General features: G+C 52.7%; 1 pseudogene; it reads left to right on the forward strand.

Annotated features, from left to right (window-relative positions):
* Positions 1-3,714: 3,714 nt before the first annotated feature.
* Positions 3,715-8,288, forward strand: LOC119813065 (annotated as a pseudogene).
* Positions 8,289-10,989: the final 2,701 nt, after the last annotated feature.

Here is a 10,989-nt window from a genome sequence, read left to right on the forward strand (position 1 = left end):
CAAGTCTGCTTTTGTCAGAGTTTTTTATCATATCAATGAAGAAATAACAAGGGAATCTAGGACCCCAGCCTGTGGGATGGTGCCATCCACATCAGTTTAAACAGCTTATGGAAACCCCTACAGACTTACCCAGGATGTGTCCTCCTAGGCTATTCCAAGTCCAGTCACCCCACAGACTCACCCAGGGATGTGTCTCCTAGGCTATTCCAAATCCAGTCACCCCACAGATTTACCCAGGGGATGTGTCTTCTAGGTGATTCCAGGCCAGCCACCTCACAGACTTCCAGAGGGGGTGTCTCCTAGGCGATTCCAGGCCAGCCAATTAATTTAACCATCACATCCTGCAAGGCCATCAGCCTTTCTTGCCCATTCACACAAATTCAACCTTTTCTTCACAAAGCCATGATGCTGCTGGGTTGATTCTTTCATAGGACTGGCCCCATTGGTGGTATAATAATACTTAAATCACTGGGAAGTTCCAACATTCAGGGAGAACAAGTGACTTTTTTATTTTGCTTCGTTGTGTTCTTCGAGTCAGGTTCTCATGTAGCCCTTGGACTCACCATGTAGCCAGGATTACCCTGAGTCTCTCCAATCCTCCCAAGTGCTGGGATTACAGGCCATGTTACACCGTGTCCTGTTTCATTTCATGTGGTGCTGGGGATTGAAGCAGGCCTTGTGCAAGCTAAACATTCTACTAACCTCAGTTAGTACATCTCCAACTTCACACCTTTGAGACAGCTTCTCCCTTTGTAGCCCAGGCTTTGTCTAGAAACTTGCTTTGTAGCCTAGGCTGCCTCACATTTGCAGAGATGTTGCCAGCTTGCGCCTCCCCTGTGGCTGGAATTACAGACATGGACAGCAAGCCTGGAGGATTCCCTTACTTTCAATTTCCATTTGAGTCACCAGGGCAGGTATCATTTTAGTTTTGTCACTAAGGTCAGGGTCCCCCTCTGTGACCCCCACCCCTGCTGCTCAGTAATGCCTGCCTGACTTACCTATTAGGCTGTGGTTTATTTCCTGCGATGACCCCGGGACTTATAGGTACGAGCCCCAGCAGGAGGAGGCGGTGCCCTGTAGGATAACTTGCTCAGAGTATGTCCCCTGACTCCCATACCCACGTCTGTCCCAAACCGCCACCGCTGGTGAGTCATGGTTTTGGCTTCAGCATCGCAAGCTCAGCTGGCCCTTAGCATGTAAATGCTTCCTGCAGCCCTATCAGACATCAACACCTCATGTGAATTGGCTTGGTATCCCCTGAGCACGCTGGCAGCGACTGCCGACTGCCGTGTGGGTGGCAGGGCTGGGTACCTCATCTATCTCTTGCATAGCGTGAAGATGCCCAGCTGGGATGCTGGGTGTGAGTCTGGTATATGGAGGCCCGCAGTAAATATTTTGCTGAATGTTGATTCATGCCAGGGGCTCCATCCCTGTTTCTTCAGGGACTGGTCTTCTTCACATCCTAGGAACTGGAGAGCTTGGCCCTTGGGGAGGGGGTGGGTCTCTTCCAAGCTTGTACCTGGAAATCTCCATCTAGCTTCTGGATAGCCTCTCATTCCCACAGAGCCCTTGTGCTGGGGCTTCTTTCTGGGCCACCCGTCTCAAAGAAGGCAACATACTGGGGTACGTGCCTCTCTCTTAGTTGCCCAGGGGCAATGACTCAGGAAGTGCCGAGGGCAGGAGGCTGCAGGTATTGGTCTCTAGCCTCTTCTCTTCTGCAATTACTTATTCCATTCAACAACATCTACTGAAACCCAGTGTGGCAGCGGGCAACAACTTGGATCTGAAAATGGCTGGGGGAGGCACCCTTCCTTCTCCTCAGGGAGTCACAGCACAAATCAAGGTCCATGCCACTGGCCACCTTGCTGTTAACTACTCATCCTGCTTCCTACCCCTGGGGGAGACGTGAGGTTTCCTGGGGTGAAGGACCTGAGCTCCATTCCTCACTGAGTGTCCCATGACCATAGCACAGGGCTTGTGGAATGAACCAGGGTGGCTAAGGCCCTCTGTGTCACAAGGGGGTGGGTTAGGGAGGTGTGGAGCAGCTGAAGGTGGCAGAAGTGGCCCTTAGGGGGAACCATGATGAGGCAAGTGCTCTTCCATATTTGTTCTATAACTTTGGGGGGTGGGGCACGTAGAGTAAGCTGGCCTCATCGTTGGGCTTGCTCCTGTAGGTGGACACCCACAATCACAGGGGGGAGAAGAATGATCGACTGGGGTTCCTGAGGCCACACATTTTGCGTGTTTGGAATGGGATGGGGCAGGGGCTCTCTGCCTCATCTTGCCTGCAGGTTTACCCCGACCTGCCTCGTGCCTCCTTCCCCGCACAATGGCCCATAGTCCCACACCCCAGTCTGTTTGCAGCCCACCAGTGCCCTGCATCACCTTGCCAGAGAGGGGCATACATATGCAAACTGGGCCTGCTACCTCTGTGGTTCTAAACAATTGAGGTGGGCAGCACAGGGCCCTGCAGGGCCAGCTCTGGACAGCTTGGGAGACACAGGCCAGAGAGCTCTCAAGAAAGCTGTGGCTGGCCCAGAGGCAGAAAGAGATCAACCTCTCTTTCTTTCCCTAGGAGCAGTGTTACTGTCCCTGTTCCCACACTTTTCTTTTCTTCAGAGCATGTGACCTGCGCCAGGATCAGGCACCTCTGATCCTGCTGGGGATACCGAGTTCTCAAGTTGACCCAGTGTCCAGTCTACTGACCTTCCCTGATTTTTCTTTAAATCTTTGGGGGACTTTGGACAGTATAAAGTAGGTACAGAGTCTCAGACTGAGGTATTATTTTTATTCAGCCTTGCTTCCTCCCACACCAGGTCTGCCCTTCTAGTGAGTCTAGTTTTAGACTCACACTGGACGGAGGGACATATACGTCGGGGGGGGGGCGCGTTGTGGGTTCCGCTTGAGGTGAGGAGGCAGGACACGATTCAAGAACGATTCACATCAGCCCACAGTACTGCAGCTTCCCAAAGCCTAGTTCCATGGTCCTTGTGTGTACAGGTTCCAGGATGTGATTCTTCCCAAGTATGGGGGCCATAGGCCATGGCTCCTGCTCAGAGTTGGCCTCTCCCGGGAGTTCAGGTAAGAAATGAGTCACTGAGGTTCACTGCTAGTGACAACTGGGACGGAAGTACCAGGGACCAACTTGGGCCAAATTACCAAGAAGGCCATCATGCCTCCCCCTTGGGGCCTGAGTCACAGCTTTCAGGGAAGTGGGCTAACGGGATTCCAGGCTTCAAGTGTTTGGATTGAGTCATGGAAGCAGCCAGGGTGCTGGACATGGGCCGTTAAGGAGCAAGATCCCCTGGCAACCCCAGCCAAAGGACCCCATGGGCTCCTAACACTCTCTGCCCCAGCTTGTAGCCACTCCAGGCTGAGCCACTTCCTACCCCAAGCGCTCGGCAAGCCGCAGGCAGGATCTCTGTTTCCCGAGATAGTCATTGATAGAGCCACGCTCTAGGCAGTCAACAGGTCCCTTCTGCCTCTCACAGGGTGCACCCTGGACACCCATCTTGAACCTGAGCCTGAGTCCCCCTTCTAGTTACTGCCCCTAGCCCCAGTAGCCGGTTGCTTCCTCCTGGTAACCCCGCCTCCTCCCTGACCCACAGTCTGGGTGGCCCAGTCACCAGCTGGGGGGACTGGTCCAACAGCATTCCTCCTCACAGGATAAAACCTAGGGCAACCTGCAGGGAACCCGACACTACAGCCACCTGCCCTGCCAGTCCCAGCCAGCACAGCCCTTAGGTCCTTGGAGATGGTCAGCAGCCTCGCTGGGGCTCCACCCCTAGCGGTGATTTCCAGACCTCCCCCCGCACTGGGTGGGGACCAGTTCAGGATCACAATCTTTCTGGCGCTGTTGACTTCCACAGGTGAGGCTCCGGGGCCTGCGGCTCTTCGCCTCCTCCTCTCTTCACTCCTCCTTCCTGCCCACAGCCCCTCCTCCTCGCCAGCCCCCTGGTTCAGCACCTTCCCTCCAGTGTGGGCTCTTCTTCCCATTGTCTCCTTTCATTCATTTCCCTGTGCCTCTGTCCTTGTCCCCTGCCTCTGCCGTTGCTCTGTGCCTCAGTTTCCCTAGCTGAACGCGGGCAAGCGCCCTGGTCTCCGTGCTTGCTCGGGGCTCTTCTCCCATCCGGTCAGTGCAGCTTCCCTTTGTCCTCCGGCTTTTTCCTCCCTCCCCCCCATGGTTCCCATCTTGGGTCTACTCCTTCTGTTCTGGAATAGGACAGCTGCCCAGGCTTTCATGGGGGCTGGGGAGAAACCCTGGTGCTGGCAGTATGTGTCCCAAGCTTCTCTTCCTACTCTTAGGAAGGTGGAGAAAGACTAATACTGGTGAGCTGGGAGGCAGGGTCTGAAAAATGTTTTGTTTCAAACAGAGCTTCAGGAGGTATCTGTGGTATGTGTGCATGCGTGTGTGGTGTGTGTATGTGTGTGTGTGAGTGTTTGTGGAGAGAGAGAGAGAGAGAGAGAGAGAGAGAGAGAGAGAGAGAGAGAGAGAGAAAGGTGGTAGGAGTGGGGAACGGTGCTGAGGGCCCAGGATGAGTCTGCTTGAGAGCATGGGGGATGGCCCAGGCATGGGGATCAGGGCTCCTCACCACCGGGCCTGACCCCTTTTACTCTCTTGTCCTCAGCTACCTTTGGTGCTGCCCACATCCCTGGTGAGTGTGAGTAGGCTGGGGTGGGGGGTGGGATGGGTGGTCTCTGGATGTCACTCTATGGGGTAGGTCAGAAGTGGGGTCTGCGGTCAGAGGAAGCTGATGAGGAAGGGATACAGGGATGATGAGTATGGGGCAGGGTATAGAAAAGAGGATGAACCAGGAGGAGAAAAGGCTGGAAGAACAGAAGGATGAGAGTCAAGAGAACCAAAGAAATCAAGGTTAAGGGAAGTGGAGGGAAGGCCAGCTAACGGGCTGCGAGGGAAGAAAGGGCCAGTGCTCCGGTAGCTACAGGGAATGGGGGACAGGGCAGGGACTCACCTGCGGTAGACACTGTGCTGGACACATGCCATGCTGGGGCCACAGGCTTGAGACCTTGGAGGACCTGGAGGTGGGTTTGACAGGCAAGTTAGAAGACAGTTGGGTCTCGCTGAGATGACAGGAAACTCACATCCCTCCTGCCAGTGTCTCCAGACTGTGGCAAGCCTCAGCGCTGAACCGCGTCGTGGGTGGCGAGGAACAGCGTGGATGCCCAGTGGCCTTGGATTGTTAGCATCCTCAAGAATGGCTCCCACCACTGTGCAGGCTCCTTGCTCACCAACCGCTGGGTGGTCACGGCTGCGCACTGCTTCAAGAGGTATGTGCAATCAGGGTTTGCTCTTGATTCTTCAGGGCCCATCCTTGCTTCCTGTCTCAGGCTCTGGCTGTCCGGGTTTGGTTCAGGGATCCCTACTGCCATTGTAGCAGACATTCTCTCCTTGACGTCTTCTTTCTTTTCCTTGCAGCAGCGTGGACAAGCCATCTCTGTTCTCAGTATTATTGGGGGCCTGGCAGCTGGAAAACCCAGGCCCAAGGTTCCCCAGCGAGTGGGTATTGCTGGGTGCTGCCCACCCTAGGTATTCTTGAAGGAGGGAACCCGTGCAAGACATTGCCCTGGTGCGCCTGTGAACACTCTATCCAATTCTCTGAGCGGATCCTGCCCATCTGCCTGCCCGATTCTTCCGTACGGCTCCCTCCCAACACTGACTGCTGGATTGCGGCTGGGGCAAGCATCCGTGATGGAGGGAGGTTCCCCTCTAACTTCCGAGAGGTCAGGAATAGCTGGGGACGAGGGTGGAGGCCACTCAGATATGGATACGAGGGTAGGAGAGGGTAGAGGGCCATGTGTGCATTATAGAGACGAAAGAAAGAGTGAGTTGGGGGACTAGAGAAATGAAGTCACAGAACTCAACTGCCAGTTTTAGGTCACCTCTAGCTGAAAGGAATCTGGCTCTCTTTTAAAGCAACAATAGAGATTTGCAGTAACAAGAACAACAACAAAAGGAAGGAATGAAGAAAAAAAGGCAGGCGTGGTGGCCCATGCCTGTAATGCCAGCACTTGGGAGGCAGAGGCAGGCAGACCTCTGTGAGTTAGATGTTTACAGAGTGAGTTCCAGGATAGTCAGAATTACATAGAAAGACCCTATTGGGGGGGGGTGTTTGCAAAGCTCTTGACACAAGAATGGGTAGACATGGAGTGGGGACAAGATGGAAACGTAATCAGCATTATGACTTCCAAGTGGGAATTGTCACCCCTGGTGGCAGCATCTATGAATTGCAAGCAAAAGTCCCAGGAGTAATGTAGTCTTCATCACCATAAAACACAATTTTCTTTTTCTTTTTTTTAAACTATTTTTTTATTTATTATGTATACAGTGTTCTGTCTGTATGTATGCTTGTTGGCCAGAAGAGGGCACCAGATCTCATTACAGATGGCTGTGAGCCACCATGTGGTTGCTGGGAATTGAACTCAGGACCTCTGGAAGGGCAGTCAGCGCTCTTAACTTCTGAGCCATCTCTCCAGCCCTAAAACACAATTTTTTTTTGAGACAGGGTTTCCCTATAGTTTCTAAGCCTGTCCTGGAACTAGCTCTTGTAGACCAGGCTGGCCTCAAACTCAGAGATCCGCCTGCCTCTGCCTCCCGAGTGCGTGCGCCACCACTGCCACGGCTTCCTAAAAACACAATTTTCAAACCAGTTATGGAGGTTTGGAAAATAACCATCTATAACCACAAACCAGAAGGAAATATAGAGGTAAGAAAGGCAGACAGTAACTAGAGAGACAGACCTTGGGTTAAGCCCAACCGAACAGAAACGATCTATGAAAGACTACGCAGCAGAGACCAGGAAGGAGAAACTGGGTATAGACAGCAGGGAAGAAAGGCAGAGCCTTAACCTGGGTCCAGAAGAATTGCTCAGGCATGGGCGGATGCTGGAACTCTGCAGTTGCAGCCTTCTCTTGGTCTACATCTTAACTCCAGGGAAGGTGAGGGCTTGGTGAAATTCAGGGAATACCAAACACGCTGCCCTTGTAGGAAAACCTAGAGTCTGAGTCTAGAAACACCACTATGCTGTGTAGCCCTCTGTGGACATCTTGGAGTTTATTGAAGGCACAGAATCTAGGGCTGTGCATCCATGTTTGGATTCACTGGGCCAAGGGGTGGGGAGCCTGGGATTAGGATTTCCTGAAAACACCTTGGGAAAGCCCAGTAGAGCGGATTCATTTACCTTGAGGAAGGCTGCTGGGGGGATAGAGGGGACCAGATGCAAGCACTGGGCTGACTCTCTCTTCCTGTTCCCAGTGCCTCTGCCCCGCCCTCAGACCCTTCAGAAGCTGAAGGTGCCCATCATTGACTCAGAAGTCTGCAAACGCTTGTACTGGCGGGGTGCAGGGCAAGAGGCCATCACCGAGGACATGCTGTGTGCTGGTTACCTGGAAGGGGAGCGGGATGCTTGTCTGGTGAGTGCCCACCCTTTGCCCACCCCAACTGGGAGGCCCCAAAGCTCCATCACTTCTATTTCCTAAGGGACATCCTTTCCTACCTCTGCCTGGGCCCCCTTTAGCCTGGCTGGGTCACCCATTTTCTTGTTCACACACAGGCTGTGTACAGAGCTCCTCAGCTGTAACTCCTCAGCTTGGCAGCTGGTATTCTGAGTAGGGTCGGGTGCTTCAGAACCCTTGTCCTCTGTGGCCAGTCCCGTGACTGAGGCGGCCAGCATACGGCCCGGCCTCGGCGCCCACATTGCCAATTGGTGTAAAGACTTTCTAAACCTGTAAACGAAGTGTCCTTATCTCCTGTTCCTTGTGGTTGTGGGGAGGACATGCCTGCCACCAGAAGTGGTTCTATTCATAAGGCCTATTCTTCCAGGGCCTCCACAGACGGGTTGGCTCAGTACTGCAACCTCCAAACACGCCTGGGCTCTGCACTCGGCCTGCCGGTGTGGGTATCTGACTTCCTTTCTTCTCTTCAGGGCGACTCTGGAGGTCCTTTGATGTGCCAGGTGGGCGACGCCTGGCTACTGACGGGCATTATCAGCTGGGGAGAAGGCTGCGCGGAGCGCAACCGGCCCGGAGTCTACACCAGCCTCCTAGCTCACCGCCCCTGGGTGCAGAGGATCGTGCAAGGGGTGCAGCTGCGCGGGCGCTTGGCGGACCGTGGGGACACCAGGAGCTCCTAAGTTGGGATCTGGAGAACAGCCTCTTGCTGGTCTCTCGGCTGTAAATATGTCTTCTACCTCCGGGGGGCGCCAGTGGCCTGTAGGAAGAACGGGGAAGTCTTGGCCCCGCCCACAGCAAGGCCCCGCCCCTCAGTTGAGGACTCTGTGTGTGTGTGTGTGTGTGTGTGTGTGTGTGTGTGTGTGTGTGTATTAATTTTTTTTACAGTTATTTGTAACCATGCCACATATTTATTCCAGTTTCAATAAATTATTTATTCTCAGTTCTTGTTTTTTTTCCCCCTATATATGGGAATCCAGTTGGGACAAAAATGCTGGGATGTTGTTGATGTGAAGTTGCACATGGGCCTGGCCACAGCTCCATCTCGGACCCCTGGCCTATCTTTGCTCTTGCTTGCCTTTTCTCTGAGGTAGGAAGAAGGGGACTGTGGCCCAGGGACTTGGCTGTGGTATACTGAGGAGTTCAGGGTTACGAGAAGCTTATCTCTGTGAGAATGGAGCTTGGCTCATCTTCAGGCCAGATCCGGGCTGCTATGACAGGACTTGGAGTGAGCTGCACTTGAAGCCAGGCTTTGTCTCCCTGATTTAGCAGCTACACCCTGCCACGGCTGATTAACAGCAGTGACTCTCCACTGAGGCCATACATTCCTCTCCACCAAGAAGCTGCAAACATTGAGACAGCAGGCTTGAGTCACCTCTCCTGTCCCCTTGGAGGAGGGAGGAGTGCAGATGACAGCAGTGACTCAGGCTGTGAGAAGGTCTGGGGCTTCAAGAAGTCTGTTGCCCCACTGCTCTGCAGCCCAGGCCCCAAGTCCTCCACCGGGTGGTGGCCCTCCCTAGGCCTGGGCTTGGATTTCTCAGGGCTAGGGGCAGTGGCCAGGCCACAGGGGCTGGATGAGTGTGGTCTTTATAGTGGTTGATACCCGAGACCAGAAACAGCCAGCTCCAACAGGTGATGAAGGTGACTTTGCTAAACAATGTCTCCTACCAGGAATGGCGGAGGTGAGAAGTCTCTGAGAACACTGTCCAGGTTTGTGTGTGCTTCATGCAGAAAGTGCAATCCCGAAACACGTTCCCATTGTTCCATCCATCCGCACAGAGCTGCACCTGCCCTGTGTGTGTTGTTTTGATTTCCATTATTGTTAGAAAGAAATAAATGCTGTTTAAAAACAAACAGGCCAGACCAGCCACCTGCTTGTAAAGGATGGAGCCTGGGAATGCTTGGGGGTTCAGGTGTCCCAGATGCCAGCACATGGCTGGTCGAGTCCCCACAGCAGTACCCTCTGTCTGTAGTGATCCCCCATATTTCCCCCTCCCCCACACTTATCCCCCAGCCTCCCTCCCTGGTCCCTCTCCTCCCCTCAGTTGCTCTCCCCCTGCAGCTACTTCCTGCTTCTTTGGGTCCCATGCTCTTACCCTTCTCTACTCTTCCCTCCCCCATCTGCAGAGCTGGGTTTGTCTTCCTGCCAGAGCCCTCACCCCAGCCCTGCCTTGGTTCTTGCCCTCTTCTTCTCCTTCCCCAGTTTCCCACTTCTATCCTGTACTCTGACCCTCTTTTCCCCAGGCCTGTGTGTCCATCCCTGGCGTCCTCCCTCTGATATTACCCTTACTGAAGTCCCTTCGATGCTACCCGGGGCCCCCAATCAACGGCTAGATGTTTAGGTAGGGCGATGGTGGTGGGAAGTCAGTCTTCAACTGTTCCCACAGCTTATAGTGCCAGAGTCCTGAGTGGCCTCAGCAGGCTAGGCTTCGCTGCCAATCTTTAACAGGTCAAGTAAACAAACAAGAGATAAGGGATCCTTATCAATATGGCCACACTGAGAAGAATAGGTAAGGAGAGCCGATGCCCCTAAGGTCATCTTGGGGCATTGACATGAAGTTTAGGTTTAAACAGAGGGCATGAGATATGAATGCCTGGTCAAAATGTGGTCTTGTCAGTGGTGAGGGGACACAGGCCCAGCCCCATATTGTCCTTGTCAGCAGCCTGGGAGGTCCCCTAATCTTTCTTAAAATTAGATAACTAGCTAATTAATTAATTAAGTGTGTGTGTGTGTGTGTGTGTGTGTGTGTGTGTGTGTGTGTAGGAGTATGGAAGTCAAAGGGCAATTTTCTGGGTGTCGAGGCTCTCTTTCCACCTTAAACTCAGGTCAGCAGGCTGGTACATCTTATTGGCCTATGTTCCCCTAATCTTTTAGGGACCTTGATGCCAAACCAGGATCCATGGTTTCAATGCTGAAAATAAGTCCAGGACTAGATGTTATTAAACGGAGTTGGAGATTTTATACTTTAAGTATCTATTTATGTTTATTTTATGTGTTTAGTGTTTGCTTGCATATGCTGTGTACCACATGCATGCAGTGCCAGCAGCGGCCACAAGAGGGCGCTAAATCCTCTGGAACTAGAGTTAACAGCCGCTTGTGAGCCACCATGTGGATGTGGGGAAACAAGTTCTCTTAACTAGTGAGAAGTTCTCTTAACTAGTGAGCCATCTCTCTAGCCCCAGGGATTTTATTAGAGATAGTTTAATATAGACTTTAAATATGTGAGTTAAGAAAGAGAATTTCTCAGAAGAAAGTACGAATGTAGGCTTCTCAAAGAAGAGGCTCAGAAAAGTGACATGCTAGTGACTGTCCAGGCTTCCTGAGGGACACTTGCAACTGGCTGTCTTAGTGTTGGCAACATATTCAACTTTGGCCGTTTTCCGCTTAAATCTCAAAAGGTTGCTAAGAAACCCCCAAGCACCTTAATGTGCTTTTAATCTCTCTTGATAATCGAATTATAGGGGGCTCTGGTGCTGCCACAGATGAGATTATAGTCTAATGAAGGAAAACGATAGGGCCTA

The sequence above is a fragment of the Arvicola amphibius genome, chromosome 4, assembly GCF_903992535.2.
Source record: "Arvicola amphibius chromosome 4, mArvAmp1.2, whole genome shotgun sequence".
In the NCBI taxonomy this organism is placed as follows: domain Eukaryota; kingdom Metazoa; phylum Chordata; class Mammalia; order Rodentia; family Cricetidae; genus Arvicola; species Arvicola amphibius.